This window comes from Streptopelia decaocto (genome assembly GCF_964273445.1).
Source record: "Streptopelia decaocto genome assembly, chromosome: 23".
Classification (NCBI taxonomy): Eukaryota; Metazoa; Chordata; class Aves; order Columbiformes; family Columbidae; genus Streptopelia; species Streptopelia decaocto.
Window position 1 is genome coordinate 4,662,482 of NC_138678.1, and position 25,398 is coordinate 4,687,879.

The window sequence follows — 25,398 nt, forward strand, 5'->3', positions numbered from 1 at the left end:
TAAAACACACGGACCACACGCTAATGGCACAAAAGCCGGTTTGTTTCCACAGCGAGCTCCTGCACGGCTCGCAGAGCCAACACGCTGACCCGCGGGGCTCCGCGCTGCTCTGTGACGGCGAATCCCGCAGCCAGGAGCCGGGTGCAGCCAGTCCAGCGCTTGCCCTGGAATTCCTGCTCTTAGCCTCAAACTGAACAGCAAACGACGTCCACGCTCACGTTCATGAGGCGATACAGAGAATTTCAGGAAAACAATGACACTGCAGTCAAGGCCCGTGATCCTTCTGGAGTAACCATTTCCAGGGAGGTTAAAAGGTTGATTTGCAATAGTGATGCCACAATCTCACGTGGTCCTCAGAGATCCCCAAATGTTAACGCAGAGAACAGTGATAAACTCCAGAGCCGGAGCTGCTGCTGAGCACAGCCTGAGAACATCTCCAGCACTTCTGCATCGAGCTCACTACTTGCCCCCGAGCTTCAACATCTCTTATGAAAATAGAAAACCATCTTCATTTAAAGACCACACATTTTGGTAGAAGCAGCAGCTCTCAGTTAAGATGTTCCAGTGATTGATTTCTTTGCTGAGGTTCTGTTCCTGTTTTCTAGGCTGCTTTGTCTCGTTCCACTGCGCAAACCCTGCATCTATACAATTAAATACCAGACTTTTTGTCGTTGTTGTTTTTGCTCTTCGAGGAGAAACAGCCCGACTATCCCAAGCCACGAAGCGATCCTTGTGGGTCCTTCCTCAAACCAGCCATGGATGTTGTAATCCCCCACCTACAATTACTACTTGAGATCTATTTGGGGTAAGAGAAACATACTTGAAATTTTAGGCCTTACGCAAACCAGAACACAGAGAATTCTTGGAAACGTGCTTCTTGTCAATGAGCCTTCTATACATCTCAACAAACTGCGGTCTGCAGAGCTGGGACGCTGTGGAGCGGCTGCTGGCGAGCAGCAGCGCTCAGGAGCCAGGAACCATCGCCTTTGCTCTGCCCACCGAGACCCTGCAGCGCGGTCGGTCAAAGGGAAACAATACAGATATTTCTATTCTTTGCAAACTTCTCAACGTTCCAATACCCGTATCTGGCTATACGTCAATGGAAAAATGCATTTTATAATTTCTGTAGCGACAAGATCTTTAAAGTGTTATTCTTAAATACTGCAAGCTAGAAAAAGAAAAGGGTTCATAATCACTGAGCACACACAGAGCCCAGGACTTGGAGCTGGACACAACGCAACCAGTAGCGCCTGTGGTTCCCCTGTTAGCGCCCCAGGGCCCGGCTTAAAGACAGGGAACGGGGCCGGCAGTTTTAAAGCTGTTTCCCAGTTACTTAAAAGCAACAATAAACCTGCGGGGCTATTATAGCGATTTAAAAAGTAAACCTAACGGGGAAGCAAATTCAGTGGCTGTTCCATCTGGCTGGCAGATTGAACCGAGCGCTCGGTATTTCAGGAGGGACTCGGAGCAAGGTGCCGTTAAGCTCAGCCGCTAAGCTCGGCTTTGGAGCCGCGCCCCCAGCAGCGCAGGAGCAGGTTCAGTAGAAGCCACTGTATAAATATTTTGCTGAGCTGCAAAAGGAAGAAGCTTCCCCGGCCGGGGTGACATGTGTCACGATGGGTTCCCGGGCACAATGCTCAATGAACGCCATTATACGAAAGGCTGTTTATTTCCCATTGCAGAGCGGCTGCCAGAACACACAATCACGCGTCTCACCCCGCGGGCTGTCACAGAGAAACTCCTCTCCCGAAGAGAATGAGATGATTATGTCGGGATTAACTCTTTGGCAGCGGCAGCGGGACTTCCCCGGCCCCTGCGCCCTGACCGAGCAGCACCGGGGGCACACACGCTGCCATTGATGCCACCCCACACCCCAATGAGTTAATTAAAACTCTTAATTTCAGCACAGACAGGAGAGATCAGAGCTCTTTCCACTTCTTCACTATCTCGCCCACTCACTGGCATTGATGCTCTGCAGATGATGGAACGACCTGAGTCGAAAGGACCCACAAGGACCATGGGGTCCAACTGCTGTCCCTGCCCGGGACCCCCCGCAGCACCCCCTGTGTGCCTGAGGACGCTGTCCAGGACGATCTCATTCTCTCCACCACAAGGCAACACACGGAACAACCTTATCTGAAAGGGCTGTAGTGCTGGGCAAACCTAATCAGCAGCCGAAGAGTCTTTATTTCCCTGAAGTATTCCATTTTCACTCAGATTGTCATTTTCTTAATGAAGACGAATGGAGGAAACACCAGGTTAAGAAACCTCTATCCTTGCAAATAAAACCAATACGCCTCTGCTCAGCCTCAGCAAAGCTCCTGCCTTGATAACAATTCTGATTTCCTTCAGCTGTTTTTGCGCTGGGTGACTGCTGCCTCCGAGGCAGCCGCTCTTGAAACGCACAGTAAATAAGATCAGAATTAGGCCTAATTTGACCGTCTCCTCCTACCCCTACTGCCAGTTTGGAACGTAACCAATTGATTGAGCAGCACGTCTCATCCCAGCATCCCAGAGACTGACTCCCATCTGAGTTCATTTAATTACCTTTGGGGTCCCTCCACCACTTTCGTTTTCACTTCTTATCTGTTAAACACCAAGTTACCAGTGACTGTCCACTGTGTTTCCAGCCTCCATGGGCAGCACCTGGCTCGGCCCCATCCTGGCGCTACCGCAATTCCGCATCCTTATAATTGACTGGAATGATGGAACACAGTATGCTTACTAAAACTGCTGCCGAAACCAGGCTGGGACAGGCTGCAAGTGCTTCGGAGGCCAGGGTTAGGATTCAAAATGGTCTTGATAAATTGTAGAAATGCTCTGGAAAAACAAAAAAAGAGAGAAAAAGTTCAGGACCGGTGGGTGCACAGTGCTGAGACAGGAACGAGCAACGACACGGTCACAGGGAATAGATATCAGCTCGCAAAGTTGGATTATTTTTGAAAAGGATCTCAGGATGACCCTGGATCACAAAGCAAACAGGAGCTGGCCACGGTCACGTTACTGCGCCGAAAGCGAAGATCACGCTGCGATGCACAGGGAGCTGTGCAGACACACACGGGGAGTTCTTCATTTCACTGCTGGAGTGGTGACACTGGACACTGCATTCCAATAGAGCTGAAGAGAAAGTCCCGGTTCAGACAGCGAGAACCATCAGAGACTGGGAAACACACACTGGAAAACCTGCTCAACTTCAGGTTTTCTGCCCAGCCCTCCAGGCACCCGAATTCCACCCCGAGCCCCCAGCCAGGACAATATGCAGCCAATTACATGAGCACCTGAAAGCATCAGGGTCTAGATGGAGCAGCTCCAGACAGGAGCCAGCACACCCTTCTAACAATGAATCAGGGTTAATTAGCATCAAGGTCGAGATTAAGATCGCGCCTAACCAGGACTTGTCATCTTCGGGGACCCGAGCTCCAGGCCGGGCCCTGGTTTGGGAAACTCACACAACCCCCCCAGGCCTGCGCTCGGTTCTCCACGCGCCTCTTCTGAACCCACCATCGCCGCTTATTTCCACGTTCCCAGGGAGCAAGAGGCCACGCAGAAGCACACAAGTGTGATCTGAGGTGAACGAGAGGCACTTTTGGCATAAAAGCCACAAACAGGTATGAAAAGGAAAATCAAGCCCAGCGCTCACTGCAGTTCTTCAGTTCCACTCGTGTCACAGGCCCTGTTTGTACAAACGCAGCTGGGGGGTTTTGCCTTGTGAGAGAAGAACAAAATAGCCCTTTTCTGGTGTGCACAGAGGCTGTGCCGGGTGACACGGAGGAACCACAAAGCACGGCCCAAAGGAGGCGAACGGCTGATGCAAACGGAAAACAATGCGGCAAAAGGAAGTCACTCAGCAAGGCAATGGCTTTGTTCTTTCAGGGGCTTTTCGGGGTATCTTCTTTCCATAGAAAGTTTCCACTACAGTTATTTAAATGAAACTCGTGTGTATTTTTGTCCCCGGACCTGCTGCAAATCAGTAAAACAACATAGAATTGTACACGGGTCCTGGTTCCCGGGTCAGAACCATCGCCAAAGCACAAGGAATGCCCCAAAACTATTAACGACTCATTTTCTTACACTAAAACCTGGGAAGACCTCAAGATATCTTCCAGGAGAGCCGGTGGAGGTGTTTCAGAGGGGACAAAGCCACCTGCAATGTGTGAAAAGCTGCAGTCACGGGCACATCCACCTTCACGGGATGGGGCAAAACAGGGAGAGGGAAGAGCTGAATGAACGTTAACAGATCCCTTCACCACGGGCCATCCCACCGCTTGGAACATCCCAAGGCTGGACCAAGATCCTCCCGCTGTCGGGTTGCACAGCGGGATATGGATTTCCAATACGGTTCCATCTCATCATCTCCATTTTGGGCTCTGTCGGACCCATCCATGGGGGAAACACCAGGGAAGAGGAGTCGGAGCATCACGCCTGAGCCCCCAGTGACCTGGGGCCACCCTTGCGGGGCCCCAAACGTGCAGGAGGCTCGAGACGAAAGCGGCTTTCGCTGCCCGGCCCTGTGCGGCGGCACGGAAACGGCACATAGAGACCATTTTCTGCAGGAGATTTACAATCCACCTCTAAACCCTCCAAAGGGGTTAAATAACGTGGCCAGCACGGGTTTCTGGTGGAAAAATGACTCACAGGAAGGATGGCAACAACGCGCTGCTATAAAATATTAAACATAATAGGTCTCTCTGCCCCGGACTGAAAGAATAAAAAACAAGGTAAGTGGACCTGTGTTTTTCTGCTGGTTCTCAGAGCCACTAATGGCCCTGCGGGCCGGCGAGCAGATGTCAACAGCGTTCTGCAGGTACCGCAATTTACTCGCTGCAAATTATTGCCTGGCATTTAATTAAAATTTTATTGTGGCGATTCCCATCAGCTCCCCCCGCAGCACCGAGCGCAGAGATGTGGATCTGCCAGGGCAAATGAGCCCAGTTCATCAATAAAATACCGTGAAGGGGACAACAAAGTGTGTGGTGAGAAGTTTGGTGACGTGACTTTTGTCGCCTGTTCCAGCGCTGACGCTGACCTGACCCAGCCCAGAGGCGGCTGTGGGACAAGACCACGTTCCTCCGCACCCAGATCTTGCTCAGGTTCAGCCGGGGGCTGGATGGGAACACAAAATCACCTTTTCTCCTGTCCTGCACGTTTCCCTGGTGGCTTCTCTAACAGCCAGGAGCTACAAGCACAGGAGACGCAGCAGCTCCCATCTATCCCAGAGGTTCTGGAACGATCAGGTGTGCTGAGGTCCCATAAATACCATTGGCTATCAAAGAAGAAGAAAATCCCACCAGTATCTCATGAGGTATCTCCTTGTGGGTCATAGGTACAGTGATCCCGAATCCCTGAGCAAAACAGCACAGCCAAGGAAGGAAAGAGCTGCATCCATGAAAGCTGATGCACCAGATTATCCTAAACCTCAGTGCCCTTCTAACACTTGAGGCCACTCCTGATCCTTCAGAAAAGGTGAGGGGAACGCCAAAACCCGAAACAAAACATCCCCAGCTCCTTGTGCATTTAGAAAAGCTGTCATCCTGACACCCGCAGACGCCCCCACACCTGCAGACGCCCCGACACCCGCAGACGCCCCCACACCCGCAGACGCCCCCACACCCGCAGACACCTGCTGGAAGCCTTGAAGCAAAAGAACCAAGGAAAGCAGAGTGATAAGGGATGCTAAGAAAACACTGGCAACCCCTCTGTGTCCAGCGCTGGAGCACAAAGAGGCTCATGCACACACCAGCTCCAGGGCCAGGATGGATCCACACCACCTCCTGCCCTGCAGCTCGCAGTACTGGGGCAAACACGGCTCTTCGGGCTTAAAACTAAGGGGCTCTGACAACTTGAACTACCCAAGGACAAGGCAGATTACAGCACCGTTCCAGAGGCTCAGGGGTTAACACGGGCCCAGCTGAGCTGCTCTGCACAACCTCCCCTCTCAAGGTATCTGTTGATGCTTCACCTCCCTGTGCAACTGCTCTGGGAAGGCAGGGGAGACAGAGCTAGAATGATGGATGCAAAATTAAAAGCTCAATAAATAATTAATTGCTGAGGTCATCAGATTGTACGAATCTGTCCATCTCGCTCTCCTGTGAATCAGAGAAGCCTCTGTTCGATGGTGGCTGAAGGGGTCCTGGAAGGACCATAATTCCTGCAGGCGGCTGCCACGGAGCTTCTGCTGGGTGCCATATAAATCAATAGCAATAAGTCATCTGCTGAACGCTGTAAGGATTTTAAGAGCGTTAAGCAAACAGAAAGTCTCCAGAGACCCCAAAACAAAGTGAGAGGTGAGTCTGAGTAACTTATTAAGGTAATCACTAAAATGCATAATTGCAAAACATCAAATATGTATATCATAGACAAAACCTCCTTTCCTCTTTCCGCTATCAGCCTCTCCACAAATGTCAATGAAAAAGAGCGCTCCGAAGGACCACAAATAAAACACAGAGCACACATGAAAGCTGGAAAACCCACCTCACCAGCCCGCCGTAACCCTTTCCCTTCCCACCCACAGCTGATCTCACCCTCAGTTTTGCCTGCAATGTAAGTTCCTCAAGCTGGGCCCACACAGCCCATTTCTGCAATACGTGCAATTTCTAGTACATGACAGTGAGAAATCACAGAATCACAGGGTGGTTTGTGTTGAAAGGACCTTCCCAGCCCCCCAGTGCCCCCCCTGCCATGACAGGGACATCGTCACCAGCTCAGGGTGCTCAGAGCCCCGTCCAGCCTGGCCTGGGGTGTCTCAGGGATGGTTCATCCACCCCCTCTCTGGGTACCTGGGCCGGGCTCTCACCACCCTCAGGGCCACAATTCCTTCCCCATGTCCGGCCTGAATCTCCCTCCTTTAGTTTAAACCATCACCCTTGTCCCATCACAACAGCCCCTGCTCACAAGTCTGTCCCCATCTTTCTCACTGGCCCCTTTTAAGTCCAGAAAGGCGGCGATAAGTTCTCCCCAGAGCTTCTCTTCTCCAGCTGAGCACCCAGCTCTCTCGGCCTGCCCTCATAGGAGAGGATATTAGGATTATTTCTACATCTAAGGAGAAACAGGGGAAATTTAACAGCTCAAAGTGTAGTTTAGTGAGGGTTAACATCAAATATCTGCACAAAGCGCTGGTGCTTCACAGCTTCACACGGACGCCAAGCACCCAACTGCCCCTTTCCCGCCCTGCGGCTGCTCCGTGCCCGTTCGCTTCAGATGTTTCTCGACTCGCTTAGAAACACAGCCAGTAAAAATCTCCTGAAAATACTGTTCCAAATTAAAATGAGCCCTTCTGAAACCAGTATCACAGCCACTTGCTTAATATATTTCTCCCTAGAAGAACTTAGAGCGTTTCCTTGATGAACCCCCAAGCAAAACAGTTTCCACAGTGATTACAAAAAAGCAGCGATGCCAGAAATAACATTGTTAGATGGAAAACATCCCCTGCTCTCACACACCCGCCCGTGCAAACGGGTCCCCTGGTGACAACCCCAGCACCGAGGAGCAACGTGCAAACGGGGATGGACATGGGGTGACAGCATCGCTGTTTAAGGGGATGTTTGGTGATGGAACGTGCTCAGGTCCCTCTGCGCGCAGGAAGGCGATAGAGACAGAATCTGTCACCGTATTCCAAAAGCGGCTTCCCAAGTACAAAATGTAAAATATTTTCCCTCGCAAAGTGGGACAAAACGCCCGGTCCAGGTGGGGCGTCCCCGTGGGAAAGGCGGGTTTTAACACTGACACCGTGCCTTTGCACGGAAACAACATCCCTTATACCGGTGTACTTCAATACAACCAACTGCTGCTTTGCCGCTTTGGCACCCTGTCCCCTGTCTTCCCAATGACTCCAAGTTCTGATTAACGCATGTAAAGTGTTTCCTAACCCCGCAGCGAATCCCGCGGGCAGACCTGCCAGCCCGCACACGAGGCAGCGAGCACGTCTGCAGCAACCGACCGCAGGCACAGCCAACACACAGCGTGCTCCACGGAGACCGCGAGGCAACCGACACCCCACCAGGGACTTGCCCTTAACTTCTTTAAAGACCCAAACCCTGCATAGTGCGTAATAAACCCAACGCACGCCGGCACAGCGCTGCAAATCCGTCACTTTTGGCAGTAATGGCTTCAGGCTTCCTCGCTTTGAATGCGACCGGCGCCGTTCGAGCAGCTCTGCACGAGCGGCGAGGGCTCGGTTTTAATAAACGCGCCTCGATTAACACGGATCACCTCGGTAATGGTACAAACCATGGCGGTAAAGTCATCAGATGTGAGTCAGTGGGGAGGATGCTCGCGGATGCAAAGATCCAGCCCGTGCACCCGCTGCAGGAAGATCTCAGGTGGTTCTTGGCTCTTTTTACCCATTCTGGCACTTTTTGGGCGGCCGCGGGGCCACCAGTGCTGAAAAGCAACATCCTCCCAGCCCAGAGCGCTCATGAACCGTGAATCTTTACCATAACACATTTCCATAGTTATTTGTAGTCGTTCGTTGTAGCGTGAAGCACTTAGAATATCATTTAAAATAGCATCGATTTACTTTTCTTTAGCGTTTTTAGACAAACCCCGGGATGCCAAGAGACCTCGAACCTGTGTAGAGAAGCCCCTCAGCTGCTTTCCTACGTTCAGTTTCTGCTGCTCCAGAAGCACCACGCGATGCTCAGCCCCCCCGAAAGCTGCATCCCGCATGGAACGGGCATCACGTCTCCATCCATCCGTCTGTCTGTCCGTCCCCCAGCCATCCCAGCACCTGTAACTTGTTCCTCTGCAGCTGATACGTGGCTGTGGAGCCTCCCAGGGAGTTTATCACATTTACACCCCGTGGCAATGAGGTGCCAACTGCTAATTAGCAGCTATTCGGCCGGTCCCAGCTGACCCGCCCGGCAGCCTGATGGGCGCAGGTGCCATCCCAGCGCTTCCAAATCCTGAACTTTACGAAACTTTTCAATGTCCAGTCAGCTCATTTTAGCCCCATCTCCAACCCTCCTCCAGCTTTAATTCACGTTAGTAAATCTCCCCAGACGGGAACAAACTCAACAAAACTGAAGAGAAGGGCAGGAGGGAACACAGGAAACCCGTGGGCAGCTATTTAGAGAGTCAGCGCTGCCTCATGGAAACCTCTGAAACACATTCCCGGCAGTGACAAACCCGCAGCTCTGGCCTCGGGTCACTCGCCGCATCCCCAGGGGTCCCCGGTGACCCCCCGAACCGCAGTGGATGGGCAGAGCTGGTGTATCCAACACCCCTTCTTGGGCATCTCAGGCAGGAGGAGCCAAGGAGACGTTGGGGGGTTCCTCCGAAATCTCCTGAAAGCTGCTCGAAGCTCTTTGGGTTTCAAAACCATTTTTTGCAGCCCATTACCCGAATAACAACCGCCCATTGACCTTCAGCAGACCAAGCGGCTGGAGGTGGCTCTGCCATCGCTCCCAGCGGGGACACCGACCTCCAAACGTCCAACCCACGGCTTATCTCACCCCGTTACCTCTGGGGAGCACGTCCCGGCAAAGCGCTTGTCCAGTTGGCCTTTTATTCCAAGATTATAACGTACCCTGAGCTGGGAACACAACCCGCTCACAACACAACACCCCTTGGGTTCCTCCATCACCGCTGGCTCATGGTTCATGATGATACAGATGTGGCTACCAAAGAGAATATTCATACACCTGAAGATGGAGAAAGCCGGCCGAGACTTAAATCTATAAGTAATCGCTATGAAAAGTGACTGTAGGTGGGTACAAAATTAACGGTCGTGTCCGATTTGTGCCTTTTGAGGTCTGCAAAGACTGAGCTTCCCTTCAGCAGGGACCATCAAAGCAAAGCAGAGGTTGGATTTCAATCTGGACGCAGGAGGGTGGTAACACAGACTTCAGGGAACTACTACACTTTAGACCGGGTTTGCTGGGAAAAGGGCCAGGTTCAGTTTTCTTGGCTTCTCCCGAGGTTTCCCCTCTAACTGCTCCACCAAACGAGGGCTCAGCAAACCCCGCCAGGTCCTGCCGAGAGCAACGCGAGCGGAACCCAAACCCCCGTGTGAGCTCAGCTGCATCCAGCCAGTTTTGACACACTCTGCTTTCCTGCCTAAGACCTGCAGGTCTAAGGGAGAAGCGGAGCAAAAGAACTCAAACGCCAAAGGCTCCCAGGGCTGCAAAGTAACAGCTTAACGAGCAGGTGACTCTCCAGAGCCGGAGGAAGGAACAGGGGAAGCGCTGGATACACAGCGTGGAAAAGACAACGTAGGATCAGGAAACTGAGAAGCTGCTGAAACTGAAAGCCTCATATAATATTTTCATACCATCGGTGTACAATAAGGTTTCCCACAGTGCTGAAGATGCTTGACTTGGTACCAGCTGCCACCAGCTCCCGAGCGCTCGCACAGTCAGTTCCATTCTCTGTGGCCTCACACGCTGTGCCCACAGGTCGGCTGAGCGCCGGACCCACGGGCGCTCGGTGCCCACGCGGGACCCACCCGCATCCGGGCACCGGGAACCAGCGGCCCCTGCTCGCAGCAGCTTCTTGGGAAAGCAGGAAAACTTGATCTCACCCGCGTTTTCCTCTCAGTCATCCTGCTCAAAGGCGGCTGAGCGGTTCCCAGAACAAAGTGCCCCCGAACCGAAATTTCCATGCGACTGAAAACAAAATAAAAAGCGTTACAAAAATACCATCTATGTGTGTTTAAAGGGGCTGGTTACTGCTCCTCCTCGGGAAAAGGCTCCTCGGGAGGGTTCCGGGCGGTGACCCGCGCGGGATGTCTCTGCGCCCCCCCCAGAGAGCTCCGAAAAGCGTCCAAACCAGCACCACGGGAGCTGGGCCCAGCCCGGGATCCTCGGGGGGGGGCTGCGCTTTGCGGAGCCAACGAGGCAGCGTGGAGGATAAGGAAGATTTATTGCACATTTACTTTCACCAAATGTTTTTTGAATGACTGAATAATCCCCCAGTCCCTTTAACGCAGGCCCTCCCTGACACACAATGCGTCTTTTCATGCTCATTAAAAGGTTCACCTTATGCAGGCATGTAACTAGAGCCGGGCGGGATAAAAATCTCCATTCTGATTCCTGCAGCGACCACAGAGCCCCAGCTCCCGGCTGCCGTGCGGAGCCGGCCTGGGAAAGACCATTTTCTCCCATTCAAGTGGCAGCAGCGGGAGCGCGAATGACAAGTGTCCTCTCGCAAGGTGGTCTCGGCAGAGCCAGGAGAGGGAGCACCAGCGAGAAATGGGCTGGACTCACAAGCCAAGGTGGGAAGAATTCAGCAAGTGTAACGGGCAGAACGGGAAACAGAATCAACACCTCCCTGCATCCCAACCGGCCGAGTGGCTGCAGATCCCAGCAGAGCTGGAAGGATCTACTAACAAGGAGCCTTCTTAAAGTCAGAGACAACGGCGCTGAATGTATATTCTAAATAAATGGCTTTCCCTCCCAGAGAGTAGGTTTGTGCTTTTTGTTTCTCCCCAAGTTTGAAGCCCCTTGCCGAGAAACCAAACGCCTTAAAGCGCTGCAGAAGCGGCGAGTCTGCTCCAACACTTCGCACTCAACACGTGCAGCCGAACGCGGCCGGAGCTGCGAGGGCAGCGCGGCAGGACGGGAAACCGGCGTGGCAGCGGAACCCGGCGTGGCAGCGGGAGCCACCGCGGCCCGGGCGCTGCGGTGACCCCGGCGTGGCAGCGGGAGCGGGAGCCACCGCGGCTCGGGCGCTGCGGTGAACCCGGCGTGGCAGCAGGAGCCACCGCGGCTCGGGCGCTGCGGTGAACCCGGCGTGGCAGTGGCAGCGGGAGCCACCGCGGCCCGGGCGCTGCGGTGAACCCAGCGTGGCAGCGGCAGCGGGAGCCACCGCGGCTCGGGCGCTGCGGTGAACCCGGCATGGCAGTGGCAGCAGGAGCCACCGCGGCTCGGGCGCTGCGGTGACGCACCGGACGGAGTTCCCAGGAGCCCCTCGCTAACGACCCGCCACCCAATCAACAGGACGCCGCGGTGATTTCCCGGCTCTCTCCGGTTACCGCCAACCGCCCGTGCCGCGGTGCCGCGTCCCCGCAGCAGCAGCGCTGTCTCAACAGCACTTTTGTTGCTCGCTTCAGAATAAATATTATTCTCAAAACCGTTTCTCCAGGGACTCACCCCACCGGATCCCCTCTGCAGTTCCCACATCCGATCACGCTCGCACACGCTGCAAACTCCGCAAGCTGAACACTGAGCTATTCTATTGACAGCTGCCGTATATTTCTCAAGAGCGAGCTCCAAACGTTTCCGAGTTCGCCGGCTCCCCGCTCGCTCCCTCCTCCGCCCCCACTGCCAGAATGTGCTTGTGCTCAGCCAGGAGAACCAAGCGAGCGGAGCCCGCGGCCCCGTGTCGCCTCCTGCACCCGGGGAAAGGGGGTTGTGAGGGCCCTGGTTAGGATGCTCAAAGCACAGAAGCTGCAGAGGGACATAGAAATGTTTCTGAAATGGCTGATGTCCAGCAGGGAGAAATTAGAAGTGCCCATTGTGCATGAGGATGAAAATGCTCAGTCACGGGGAATAACTTTGCTCCTCAAAGGCGATTCTAGGGCTGCACCCACCTCCGCGTGTGCTGAACGTGTCCCAGAGGACACAGAGCCCAGACCTGCTGCAAGGACTTTGGTGGTAACGCATCCGTTAATTAATCAACTAGTAACTTCGGAAAGTTTACACACAATTTACACAAGTCCTCTACAGACTTTGTGTTTCCTTCATAAGGGCTGTGGCAGGTCCTTCCCCAGCCCCACAAGCCCTGGGGCACAAGGCTTCTCTTCTCCAAAGCAGGGCAGGGCAGCGCGGACCAGCCCCAGCACCGCCCGCACGGATCAGCCCCAGCACCTCCGCACGGATCAGCCCCAGCACCTCCGCACGGATCAGCCCCAGCACCGCCCGCACGGACCAGCCCCAGCACCGCCCGCACGGACCAGCCCCAGCACCTCCGCACGGACCAGCCCCAGCACCGCCCGCACGGACCAGCCCCAGCACCTCCGCACGGACCAGCCCCAGCACCGCCCGCACGGATCAGCCCCAGCACCTCCGCACGGACCAGCCCCAGCACCTCCGCACGGATCAGCCCCAGCACCGCCCGCACGGACCAGCCCCAGCACCTCCGCACGGATCAGCCCCAGCACCTCCGCACGGACCAGCCCCAGCACCTCCACACGGATCAGCCCCAGCACCGCCCGCACGGACCAGCCCCAGCACCTCCGCACGGATCAGCCCCAGCACCTCCGCACGGACCAGCCCCAGCACCTCCGCACGGACCAGCCCCAGCACCGCCCGCACGGACCAGCCCCAGCACCTCCGCACGGATCAGCCCCAGCACCTCCGCACGGACCAGCCCCAGCACCTCCGCACGGACCAGCCCCAGCACCGCCCGCACGGACCAGCCCCAGCACCGCCCGCACGGACCAGCCCCAGCACCTCCGCACGGACCAGCCCCAGCACCGCCCGCTCCGGCACCTCCGCACCCTCCACCCAAGGAAACTTCTCTAGAGACAAAATCAACCCTCTCTCCAGGACCCCTTCAGTCAGACCTGCCTGCTAAGAAGGGGACGGGGACAAGGGGACTCATGGGCTTTGGAGCATCTTCACACCTGCGAGCCAAGTGAGAGTCACAACGTCCCGCCCCACGCGAATCCCATCTGTTCTTATGGAAACGCACTGCGAACGTTTTCCTACAAGAATCAGAATGCACAGTTCCCGAAACACTGAGACCGTGAGAAAAACACCACAGTCCCCAAAAAGCACAAACAGCTTCCTAAGGGGTCGCTGAAGCCACGTACAATAAGAGAGGTGGGAGCTGTGATGAAGGAGCTACCAGGACATCCAGAAGGTTAAAATGGGCTCTGTGCGCTGACACCAATAATCTTTCAACACCAGGAAGGCTAAAAGCCTGTAAGCTACAGGTTATCCTGCAGCAGCAGAGCAGGGTTTGGATTGTATTGCTCACACCATAAATCACCGCGTCAGCTGCCCCGGCCGCTTCCACTGGCCAGGGTGCAGCGGTAAAGCGCCTGCACGATGCCCAGCACACAGCTCCAGAACCGGGAGGAAAACGCTAAAATCATGCACGGTGCTTTTGTTTTTTCCAGAATAACAGTCCACACATTTGCATAGAGCAGCTCAGCGCGTGTCTGCGTTTCTGATCGTACCTCTGGGCGCATCAAAAGCATTATTAATTTCCATCAAGGAGGATTAAGAAGCTTAAATCATTAGCGCTCATTTACTCAGGCTTAATGCATTTTTAAAGCTGCCTCATTTTCTGCTGACGCGCAGGTGCTGATCAGCAGCGAGAAACACTTGGAAAGGACAAAGCACCCCAAGGGTCGGCCCCAGGTCCGGAGCCGCCTCCTGGGCGCCCAGCGGGTCCCAGCTCACCTGCCCGCCGGAGCCCAGCGGATGTTCTGGCCGCGGGGCCGGGAAACCCGGTTTGCGAGGAGCTCCCGCGGGGATTGCGCTCGCACGGCTCCTCGCTCGCATCACGTGTTGCCCAAGAACAGCCCTTCTGCTCCCCGCTTGCTTTCCTGTGCAAGTGATAAGGAGGAAATCCGTCCCAGACAGACAGACAGCTCACCCCTGCCACATGGTCCGGCCAGCGAAAAGTCCCCAGCTCTCAGCACCTTAATTAGAAGCGGCTGCCAATTAAGAGCGGAGCCGCGCTAAGGCAGCGCCAGGGAAGGCACCCAGGCTGTCTGGCGGCGGATCAAGAGAAACAACCCCTCGGTGTTTACAGGATGCAGGAGCCCGACATCCAGTAACTCCAGTTACTCATGCCGTGACCTCACCAGCGAGACGCGCCCCAGTCTAGAGCGCTCCTGATTACGCCCCAGGGGCTGCTCTTCCCTCTCGGCGCTGACCGCGGCTGATACGAGAAAAACAGACGCAAATCTCCGCCGGTGCCGCGGCCGCCCCGGCCAGCGGAGCCAGCGCGGGGTTCGTTACCTGCACGTGTCCCCCGCGCCGCGGCCGCTGTCCCATGACTGTGCCCTCAGCGAGGGACCCTGGGACTCCAGGGGGATCTTCTGCGGGGCTGCAATAGAAAAGGGTTAGTTTAAAGCTCCTTATTTGGGCAGTGATGTAAAGGGAAGTTGTTCGGGCAGCGCCACCCCCTTTTTTTTTTCCATTCACTACACATTGTTTCCTGTTGTCAAGCAGCTGCCGTGGCTGTGGGGCAGACAAGGGAATCCTTCACCCGCTGGCTCGGTGCTGCTCCATCCCGCACCCCCGGGTTGGGGAGCAAACTCCTCGGGCTGAGCTCCGGAGCGGGCGGCGATGCCGTGTTCCCCACACGCCAGCAATTATTCTTCCAGCACAAAAGCGGCTTCTTGCCCGCAGGAGCCGAAGGGCGGGGGGACACGGGGAGCCCCGGCTGGAGCTGGAGGAGCCGCGGCCTCCAGCCCTCCCGCTCCTCTCCATCCATCCGCCCTCCTGCCCACGTCCTCCTCCTCGCCCCCTCCTGGCTGGGCCCTCGCTGATCCAGCCCCCCCGGCAGCACCGGAGCCCTGGGGAGCGGGGCCCGGGCGGCCCCGGCCACCCCGAGATACTTGGGGCTTGTGTCCCGGGGCTCTGCACCCCTCAAACCGCCCGATTCAGCCCCAAAACGCACCCCGTGTTTTGTGTGGTTTCTTTTTTGTTTTGTTCCGCCGGTTGGTTTTGGGGTAAGCGCCTCAGACTCCAGCAGCAGCCTCACCATGGGTCTGGTTTTACTAGGCCGGACAGACAGATCAGCTCCTCCTCACACATCTACATGGGGATGAACCGAGAACGGGCTGTGAGAATCACATATTAAAATGTCACCTCCCAGTCTGAAAGGGCACCCAGCGCCTCTGCCGTGACAAAACCTCTGTGACAAAACCTCTGTCCGCAGAACACGCAGCCCCAGGAATCCACCAAAATAGCTGCAAGGTGCTAATGCTGCTTTCAAAGTGCACCACGCGGTGCCGAAAACAGGCACGTTCAAGATTTTCATTTTAAAATAATGCTATAGTTTTTTAAACTTATTTTTCAAGCAGCATCCTTGACTCTGCCCCTCACAGCAAACGGCCTCGTCTCACTTGGGGAGGTTCATCTCCGTGCTCCAACAGCCAAAAACCTGCAGGTGTTTTTCCCCGGACGGTACAAACGTGGCCATTCACGGCAATCGGCACAAAGGTGTTTGCCCAGTGGCTTTTCTTGGGTGGAAAAGTGCGGTTTTGCTTAAATGGGAAAACCAAGGCGCGTGTTCCCCCGAGACTGCGCTTCCGCAGGGTCAGGAGCCCGCGGGTCAAGCCCAGGCCACGCTGGGAGCTCTGTGCAAACCCTCTGTTAGAAACCAGCGTTTGGTCAGGAAAGGGTCCTCAGGTCGCGGGTGGTTCAAACCACCACATCTCACCCTCATGTAAAGCTCGGACTCTTCCTCCCCATCCTCCGCCCGCCCCGCTCACCTCAGCGTGGCCCGGGCTGTGCACAACGCTCCCCGCCGCCCGAAAGGCCCCTTTGAAACCATCCCCACCGCTGCTCTTCTTCTCATTTGAGCTCTATTAGTTGTTGTAGGAGTCCCCAGCACAGCACCCTCGGTGCTCAGCATTTCAGCCATTCCCCAACTCACCCCTCCTGTCCCTGCTGCTAAAATGCATCAACAGAGCCAAAGCAGGGTCGGGATTTTCAGTTTCTGCACATACGCGACTGCTAAAGCTGCTGTTTGAGTAACCGGGGGAAGGGGGTTCCCCTAAAAACCCCTTCGCTGCAGCATCAGGGATTTTCCTATCAGCTCTCCCACGGATTTGCTGAGCAGCTATCAACAAGTCCCTTCACCTTTGTGTGTCACGGCCTTCCCAGCCGGGGAAGCTCTTTGGAGACTTTAAAACGTGGTTGTGTTTTTATTATTATTATTATTATTTTTAAGGCCCTAAGCTCCAGTCTGAGCAATCAGGATCCTGTGTGAAGAGGGGACGGGGAACACGGTTTTTGCGTCGTCCTTCCCCTTGGGAAAGCTGGAGCGGCAGAAACCTGCCACTCAAACGTATTTCAGATACAGTTAACAGCCTTTTACAACCCGAACCGTAAATCCCTCCAAACGAACGAGCTCGTGAGCAGTTTTGGCCCAGCCAGCGCCACCGGCTCTGCTCTCCCTTCCCACATCTGCAGGACGGGACCAGCCGCGCTCCCCCAGCAAAAGCTCCCTGTTCCCGTTCAACGTCCCGAGAGCGTGCGGGAGAATCCGCAATTACCCAGAAAATCACCGCAAAGCTCCACTATTCCAACACTTACATTAGAGACACATGTCCTGGTACGGAGCAGCCACGGGGAGTCATCACGCTAATTTTAGACGGAGCATCTGCTCAACGTTAAATCCGAAACTTTGTCTCGGAGAAATGATTTAAATGATTTTTTCCTTCGGAATTGACATTTGTCAAACAATATGTTGCGAATGGAAATCGCGGCCAACTCTGAGTAACGCGGGCGAGCGCACGTATTCCGCACCGCGCTCGGGGGGGCGGCTGCGATTCGGCAACAATTAACGAGCGAAGGAGCCGGCTGACGCGCGTCCCGCCCCCCGGGCGGCACAGGTACCTATAGAGACCATACAGCCTTGAGCAACGCTCATTGCGCTGCTGGAATCAACCGCACAGATGTCTCCGAGCAACATCGTTCCCTATTTTTATATGTTTTGCACAAGCACCCGAGCAGGTTGCCACTCAACCCGGCTTTGCAAAGTACAAGAGGCGGCATCTTCAGAGGGGACACGGGGAAGGGACACGGCTGCCTTCCTTCTCCTTTTCCTTCTGGATTGCTCTACAACCTTCCCGTGTTTCCCATGTTTCCAGCGCGCCTGGGGAGCCCTGCGGGTCCGCAGGGTTTGTCAATTGTAACTAAGAAAAGCCAGCCTGGAAGAGCTTCAGTTTGCTCCGCAAACGACTGCACCCCGCTGGAAACATGAAAGATTTACCAATTAAAGAAAGGCTGGAAACCACTGACACAGACCAATATACGATAAACACCCCGATAACCACATCAACGCACGTGAAACAAGGAATTACAGAGCCGGCCCGCGCTGAGCAGAATGGGCGTCTATGCGTAACAAGTGTTAATTCAAAAATTAAATAAGCATCTTTACCACGTATTTTGAATTGCACTGTGTACGCAGGTGTCGCGTCCCTTCTAAAACTGTGCAAAAACAAAAGCTCCATTTCGCTTTCTGAGAAGTTAAACGGCCCCAAATCGCCGTCGTTGTGTCCGCTGGGAAAGGCCTCGAGGATCCCACCCGGCAGAGCTCCCGCGTCCACCAGAAACTGCCCATCCCGAGCACCCTGATCGGCTGTTTGTAAAACCACCCTTATCCCGGAGCCCCCTCCTTCTTGGCAGCACCGTATGTATACAGTCCATGAGTATTTCTCCGCTTTTTAGACACAAGCCGCCATAGAAATAGCCATCAAAATTCACTCATGCTGCCTAAAACCTTTTCCTCCTTAATTTTGACCCTGACAACACTTTTCAAGTAACCACAACCATTCCGGACTGTGAAATTATTAACCGTCCCATGCGAAATCCTCATTTTCCCTTAGACAGAGGATGGCAAAGGGTGTTCGGTGCCCACGGACTCCTGAGCAGGGACAGCCCTGTGCCCACAGCGCCCAGGCTCGGGTGTAACAGCCAGAACACCGGGGTGATGGGCCTTCCAAGCGCCAAACAGGAAACCAAGCAAAAGAAATTAATAGCTAACAAAAGCATAAATAAAATACTCAAAGGGTGGGAGAGGTAACAGAGAAAAACAACCAGCACACACCCTGGAGAAAGAGCGCGCGGGAAAGGAAACACGGGCTCGACCTCCCAGTGTCCACCCCTTGACTCCCACTTCACTCGGTGCAACTAAGAACTGACCAACACCCCAACCTCTTCTGCTCCACCCCAACGTATTTAGAATCACGGAATCACCTGGTTGGAACAATGTGCCCGTTCAGTTCCATGGAGTAATTCCGAGGCTGAGTTTGGCCCCAGATCCTCGGTGGCGTTTCGACAGGACAGGTCACGCTGCTGGTGGCCGTGGGCTCACCCGGGAAGGAGCAAAATCAATGACACAAGAAACACTGAATAATACACCCTCATTAGAGAACAACTGGACTAATCCTGAAACGCAGCATTAAACGGGGATGGACAACCACAGCTCTTATTTTCTTCTAGAGACCAAACGCTCCTGCAGTCCCTAAAACCACCTCTCCCGGGACCTCAGGATAAGCAACAACCCTTGATACAGCCCTTCAAACTCAGGATGCTGAGCAGCAATGAGAAACTCATGAAACTCGTAATTCACATCAGCAGCGTGTGTTTTGGAGTGAAACTCCACGAACATTCATATACTGCGAAGCCAGGTAACCACGCACCAGCCAGTTCTCTTGGAAGAATGATTTCCCATGACAGAGCTCCACCAGAAGCTTCTGCTGCTCGCTGCATTAATTGCATTACCTCATTTCTGCCGCTCGCGAAGAAACTCGCAACGTTTTGTCAGCTCATATTCCCTCTTTCAAGTCAGAATTAGCAATAGAAAACCAAAATAGTTTTACTAGTGTACTGTGTCCTCCTAACAAACTTCAATAATAAAACACCATAAGTTTTGCATCTGTGGCTAAACCAACATTTGGCCACTAACAGGCGGCGGCGTTTGATGGGAGCTCAGGGGGCGCAGAGCAGCCCAGCACCACCCAAAAAGGGAAAAAAAAGCACCATTCAGGCAACCAGCAGAACTTGATCATTAAAAGTCAGTTGAGCTTTTTTGCATTTGTAAAGCAGGGATTCCAGCTCCTTCAGCTCCTCCAAAGGGACGGCGTTTGTTCCATAAGTGCAGCAACACGCGTCTGCTGGATGACAACGTTCCTGAGCCAGCTCTGCTCAGCGATCCCCAGCACCGCGGCAGCGGCTCCGGAACGCTTTGTGCAAGTTGGAACTCGGGAAAACCTTAAGTGTAGGATACACGGGGAAAAATACAATTAAGCAAAACAATGAGTGGCTGTTGTACCTACTCGATGTGCTCGCTTAGGTTACATCGGCCACTTAACGCATCTCTGCAGCAGGGCTGTTATGAGACAACAATTAACGAATCTCTAGTTTACTGCAGCCACATACAGTATTAACCGGTGGCCGTAACGACGGAGCTGAGTTTGGCAACCGCTCTCATCGCTCGCTTGCCACCGCGCGTTAAAAACGGCGGGGGTTGGGACACCCGGGGTGCGGGGCAAGGGGATTGCACAACACTTACAACAGGATGATCAGGGAAGGAACCACAGCGGGGAAGGGAGGGAGCAGGATGGTGTGGGGAGGAACACATGCGGTAAAACAGGGGGACAATGAGATAAAAAGGGCCATCCCTGCGTAAACAGCACTGGTCAGTACACTTTTCTTTATATATATTATGTTATGGTTTCAGTTCAGCAGACAAAGCTCCTGAAATTTTCCTTCAAGGGCTTAAATCGAAGTAATTACAGGCTGCAGTCGCACAGTATACGCTGGCTACCAGAGCCATCTCCACTGCCAGAAAAGCAGGTCAATTATAAGCAATGAACCCACATTACCAGGAGAAAAAGCTGGTTTGAATTCTGGTCAATTAGTGCTCAAACTGTCTTGGAAGAGAAAGGTAAATTGAGCTAATAGAGCTACGCGGCGAGACCTCCGTATCTCAGCACCGGGAGCAGACAGCCAAGGCTTAATTCCTGAGATGTCAGAAATTAATGATGTTTTGGCATAAAATCAACTCCTAACCTGCAGGGTTAGACACTGCGGTTCCCATCCTCCCCCTCCCCAGCTCCAGCTCGGGCTCTCGATGAGGAATCCGCGCCGGCTCAGGGCGGGTGCGCAGAGCGGGGATGGGACAGCCCAGCAGCGCTCCAGGTCCCAGCAGCGCTCCAGGTCCCAGCAGCGCTCCAGGTCCCAGCAGCGCTCCAGGTCCCAGCAGCGCTCCAGGTCCCAGCAGCCGGTTTCAGCGGCTCCTCCCGCTTTTCTGGAAAGGCTCTAAAGCAAAGCAGACACCCAGCGACCCCCAGCCCCGCGCTGGGCTGTTCACAGGCAAAGCGCTGCGGAATCGCCCCGCTTTTCCGTTTGTACTTTTCTCTGCTGAACGGTACAACGACCTGAGGCGGCGGCAGCGCCCCGGCCGACCCGACCGTCCTCCCGGCACCGGCACCGCGCGGATCGGAGCAGGAACACAAACCCCTCCTCGCCGGGCAGGCGGGATGGACTCGCACGTGGAGGATTCCTTCTCGAGCGGCTTTGTTTCTGATACCTCTCACGGAACGGATCTGCGCCTAGTTTGATTAATAATAGATGTGTCTGCCTCTTTTTTAAATGTCATTAAGATTCACCCAAAGATTTTCCTTGGCAGTGAATTCCAGGGCTTAATTATGCGCTGTGCTAACAGGCTTAGTGTTTTTAAATGTAATGTCTAATCCCGTTAGAGGACACGGGCTCCGGTGCTCTCAGTGCAGGTTAAATAACAAGCCAGTGGATCCCGTGCACCTTCACCTTGTGTTTGTGGTACTGACGGCAGCTCTGTGTATTGGACACGCCGCTGCAACGCGTCCTCAACGTGAGGAACTCACTCGCTGGTTTACACAAAACCCTTCACATCCACCTCAATTAATGCCAATAAATCCAAAAGGTCTGCTGTTCAGCACCCGTCTCGGTAACGCTCCCCGCACGGTTCGTGGAAAACACGAGTTTCTGTGCTGATATCCCTCGACCAGCCCCTCGCCACGGCTGTCGCGCCACCACATCGCGTCGGCTCCAGGTCGCTGCGGTGCACACCGGATCTCCCACGCTAACCGGTCAGTGCTGAAGAACGCAGCCCTCTGGAATTCTGTTGAATTAACGCTCATTTTAACTGAAACCCCCGGGACAGCTGTGTACAGGCGCTTCCCAAGCAGCTCCGCACGGTACAGAGGGGTGTCCGGGGAAACATCCTAAACACAGCCCCTCTGGCTCCCACCGCAAAGCACCCAAACACGCACGGAAACACCTCAGTGCTAACAGAACCCCAATTTCACTTTTCTCTACCCCATATCCCAAGACCAGAAACGAACGCTGCTCTGTCTAAAGAACCAACATCAGCCATACTCAACAGCTGCTTCTTTTGCGTCCTGACCAGGACTTTGCGGCGCTGAGCGACGAGCAGGAACAACGACCCGACTCCAGAAGCCGTGGCCCCAAAACAGATGCGCTCGTTTTGGATACACATCCTGCTCAGCTCGTGCCCAGCAGCAGCCGTGGGAATGCAGGTGGCGCCAGGTGAGCGCTGGTTCGGCTCCTGCAGCTCTTGGAGCCCACGAGCAGGGCTGGAGGTCAGCGGGAGGCACAACCTGCTCCGGCCAGAGCGGCACCCGTCCCGGGGACCCAGACCCGGCCATGACCCCCGCACTGCTCCACACCCACCGGCTCGTTCTCACTGCTCCACACCCACCGGCTCGTTCTCACTGCCCCACACCCACCGGCTCGTTCTCACTGCATCGGTTCACTGACTTTACCTGGGGAACACTGAAGGATGGTCACTAACACCCAACAGCCTCCAAGTGGCAGGAGCTGCCAACCTGCTCTTAAAAACGTGTGTTCCGGGCAAAACTGTTTAGGAAGGTGCACGGGAGGAATTCACAAGGATTACGCTCAAAAGAACGCTCCAAAGGCTACAAGATTTAACCCCGGGAGCCGTTACAACAAAATTCTCAGTGCTTACTTAGGCTTCGCACGGAATTAACGGCAGGCCAGTAAAAACACAGCCTCATCCTGCTAAGAAACCATCCGCACGTTTTAATGCGCCACCTGCACACACTGCGCACATCTACAAGGCCCTAAATATAAACAGCCAGCCCCTTCCTGGCTGCCGGGGCGAACACTGCCCCGGCTGTTCTCCCAGAGCCAGAATTAGAGCTGCTCGGAGCTCGGGACGGCGCGGGGCGGGACCCTCTCCCCCACCTCCTCGCTCTTCTTTTTACGGTGCTTGTAGTTTTATGAATAAGGCATTCATTGTGCCCAAAGCCCAAAGATACCCAGCGCGGAGGGAGAGCTAAAATTAGCGGGAAGTGTATTCCTGACACGGCCAGAAGAAAAGACGGGTCGTGTGGGATGCTGGAGATTCGGCGGGGAAAACAACGGCCCCGAACGGTGCTGTGCTGCCCCGCCGGCCGGAGGGCGGACGGGTTTGCTCACACCCCACATGCACCCTTGTTTACCTGTCCAAACAACTCGGTTATTCCTGGAAAGCCCAGCGGTGGGAAGCTGTGCCAGCACATACGTACCCGGCCCGGCAGCGCTGGGAGCAGAGCGAGCACCGAGGTGCAGCCACAGCTGCAATGACCGTCTGAACTGCCCTTCCAGAGACCCCAGATTGCTTTAAAGGCACAAAATACGGAGCTGACAGCCCTGGTTATGAAACCACAGGCAGGTCGGGATGGAGCATGACATTGATCAGCATGGGGAAAAGCAGAAGCAACTTCTTCTTCACTACAAACAATATTAGGGATAAGGAAAGCAAAGGCTCCCTGACCGCCCTGGCTGCAGTGAAACCAGGAATATACGCATACAGATGGATATAACACATATACATAATACATCTATGCCGCAGGTGGCACGTGTGGCACACACCCCCCTTCCCTTCCCAACCTGTGCTTACACTTCATCGACTCCACCCTGATTCCAAGGTCTAACAAAATGTAATCCCAGCATGGCTTCAATTAATTAATTAGATCTCGTTCCAAGCCGCCGTGCCAACTCCTGCAATTACACTGTGTTCACGGAAGAGTCAGAGCGTGGCTGCGTCCGTCTGTCTGTCCCCGCGCAGAAGCGGCCTCGGAACAGCCGGGGCTGGGGAGCCGGGGCACCACGCAGCAAAGGGGTTGATTTCAAAGCACTTGGAACAGTCGTGTCCCCAGGTCAGCAACACCCCTCACAGCCCCAGCACAGTCGTGTCCCCAGGTCAGCAACACCCCTCACCGCCCCCGCACAGTCGTGTCCCGGGGTCAGCAACACCCCTCACCACCCCAGCACAGTCGTGTCCCCAGGTCAGCAACACCCCTCACCGCCCCAGCACAGTCGTGTCCCCAGGTCAGCAACACCCCTCACCGCCCCAGCACAGTCGTGTCCCCGGGTCAGCAACACCCCTCACCACCCCAGCACAGTCGTGTCCCCGGGTCAGCAACACCCCTCACCGCCCCAGCACGGTGAGTCCCCGACCTGCAAGTTCAGTCTTTATTCACCAGAACTGATGAGCTGGGACTAACGGGCCACTTGGTATCATCAAACCCACCTGCTCCAACTGCAGCTCTTGTGCCCCTCCCTGCGCTCCTGAGCTTTCTTCCCTCTTCAAATCATCCTCAAATCAAATCCAAGCTATGAGAATTCAGGAAAAATGGGGATATTTTGACAGGACAGCATCATTATTCCCTGCACTGATCTTCCCTGGTAGATGATTTCCAACCATACGACGTCCCACGGGACTCTCCATAGAGCATCCTCAAAGCGCAGCATCAACACCATCCCAACAACGCTTTTAGCTCTATCTGCTCCTCTTCCTCCCTATAGCGGCGCAATCTCAGGTGCTCCGCAGCCACAGTGATGGGAGCAGCACAGACAGACAGACAAGGACCACAGAACAGGAGGTATTTCCCACTGCATGTTGTCTGGTTTGCACCATTTCCGTGCAGTGTAATTAATTCTGATCTCAGAAGAGTCTCATCCCTGCCAGTGCGCCGGGCAGGGACCGCGATGAAGCGCAGTTGTTTGCAAACACGTGAAAGCGTATTTAAAACCCTTTGTTTCTCGCTCCAGCTGCCCAAGTACTTTTTACTCAGCTCCTGGATTCGTCCCAAAAATAAAAATGACAGATTGCCAAAAAGGACAGAGCCGGAGGGGCGGCCGGAGGGAGGGCTGCGGAGCGGCGAGACAGCGCACCAGATGAATACATCACCCCGCTGCCTCTGGGAACGGGGGTCAGAAGCCGGACCAGGCTGAAGAAACGCATTGCAAGAAACACTTGCGAAATTAAAGGTCAGTGAGATAATGAGCTCTAACGGCGGCCGAGCGAGCAGCGTCTGCTGCTGGAGCCGCCCCGAGCTCCCGCTGCAGCCCCGCGCTGCTCGGGGGTGCAAACGCTGCCCCGCGATAGCGCTCGCCAAGGGGCGCCGGGCCTGCCGTGCGGCAGCGGGACGGCGGCGGCTGCTCCCGTGCCGCTCGCGTGGTGTGTCCATCCTCAGCGCCTTTCCTGCTCCTCCTCTCGTGCTGCTGTGCTGCACATCCTACCCCAACGTGTTTTAACGCTGGCAATCACCTGCGGCTGCAGATCTGCAATGTCCCGGCTGCAGGCACCAGGCTGCGCATCCCACGGATAAAGCGCACGCTCCAAAGCAGGCAGCAGACAACCCCATTTTTCACTCCGGGACTCTGTTTCTCTGTCTCATACCAGCCAAGTGACTCC

General features: G+C 54.8%; 1 protein-coding gene across 1 annotated transcript in view; it reads right to left on the bottom strand.

Annotated features, from left to right (window-relative positions):
* The window catches only part of HIVEP3 (HIVEP zinc finger 3), a 129,620-nt gene that overhangs the window by 49,667 nt on the left and 54,555 nt on the right, over positions 1–25,398 (bottom strand). Inside the window, exon 2 of the mRNA XM_082071234.1 lies at positions 2,726–2,820. The gene's annotated coding sequence lies outside the window, so the exon portion shown is untranslated. The remainder of the gene's footprint in view (positions 1–2,725; positions 2,821–25,398) is intronic.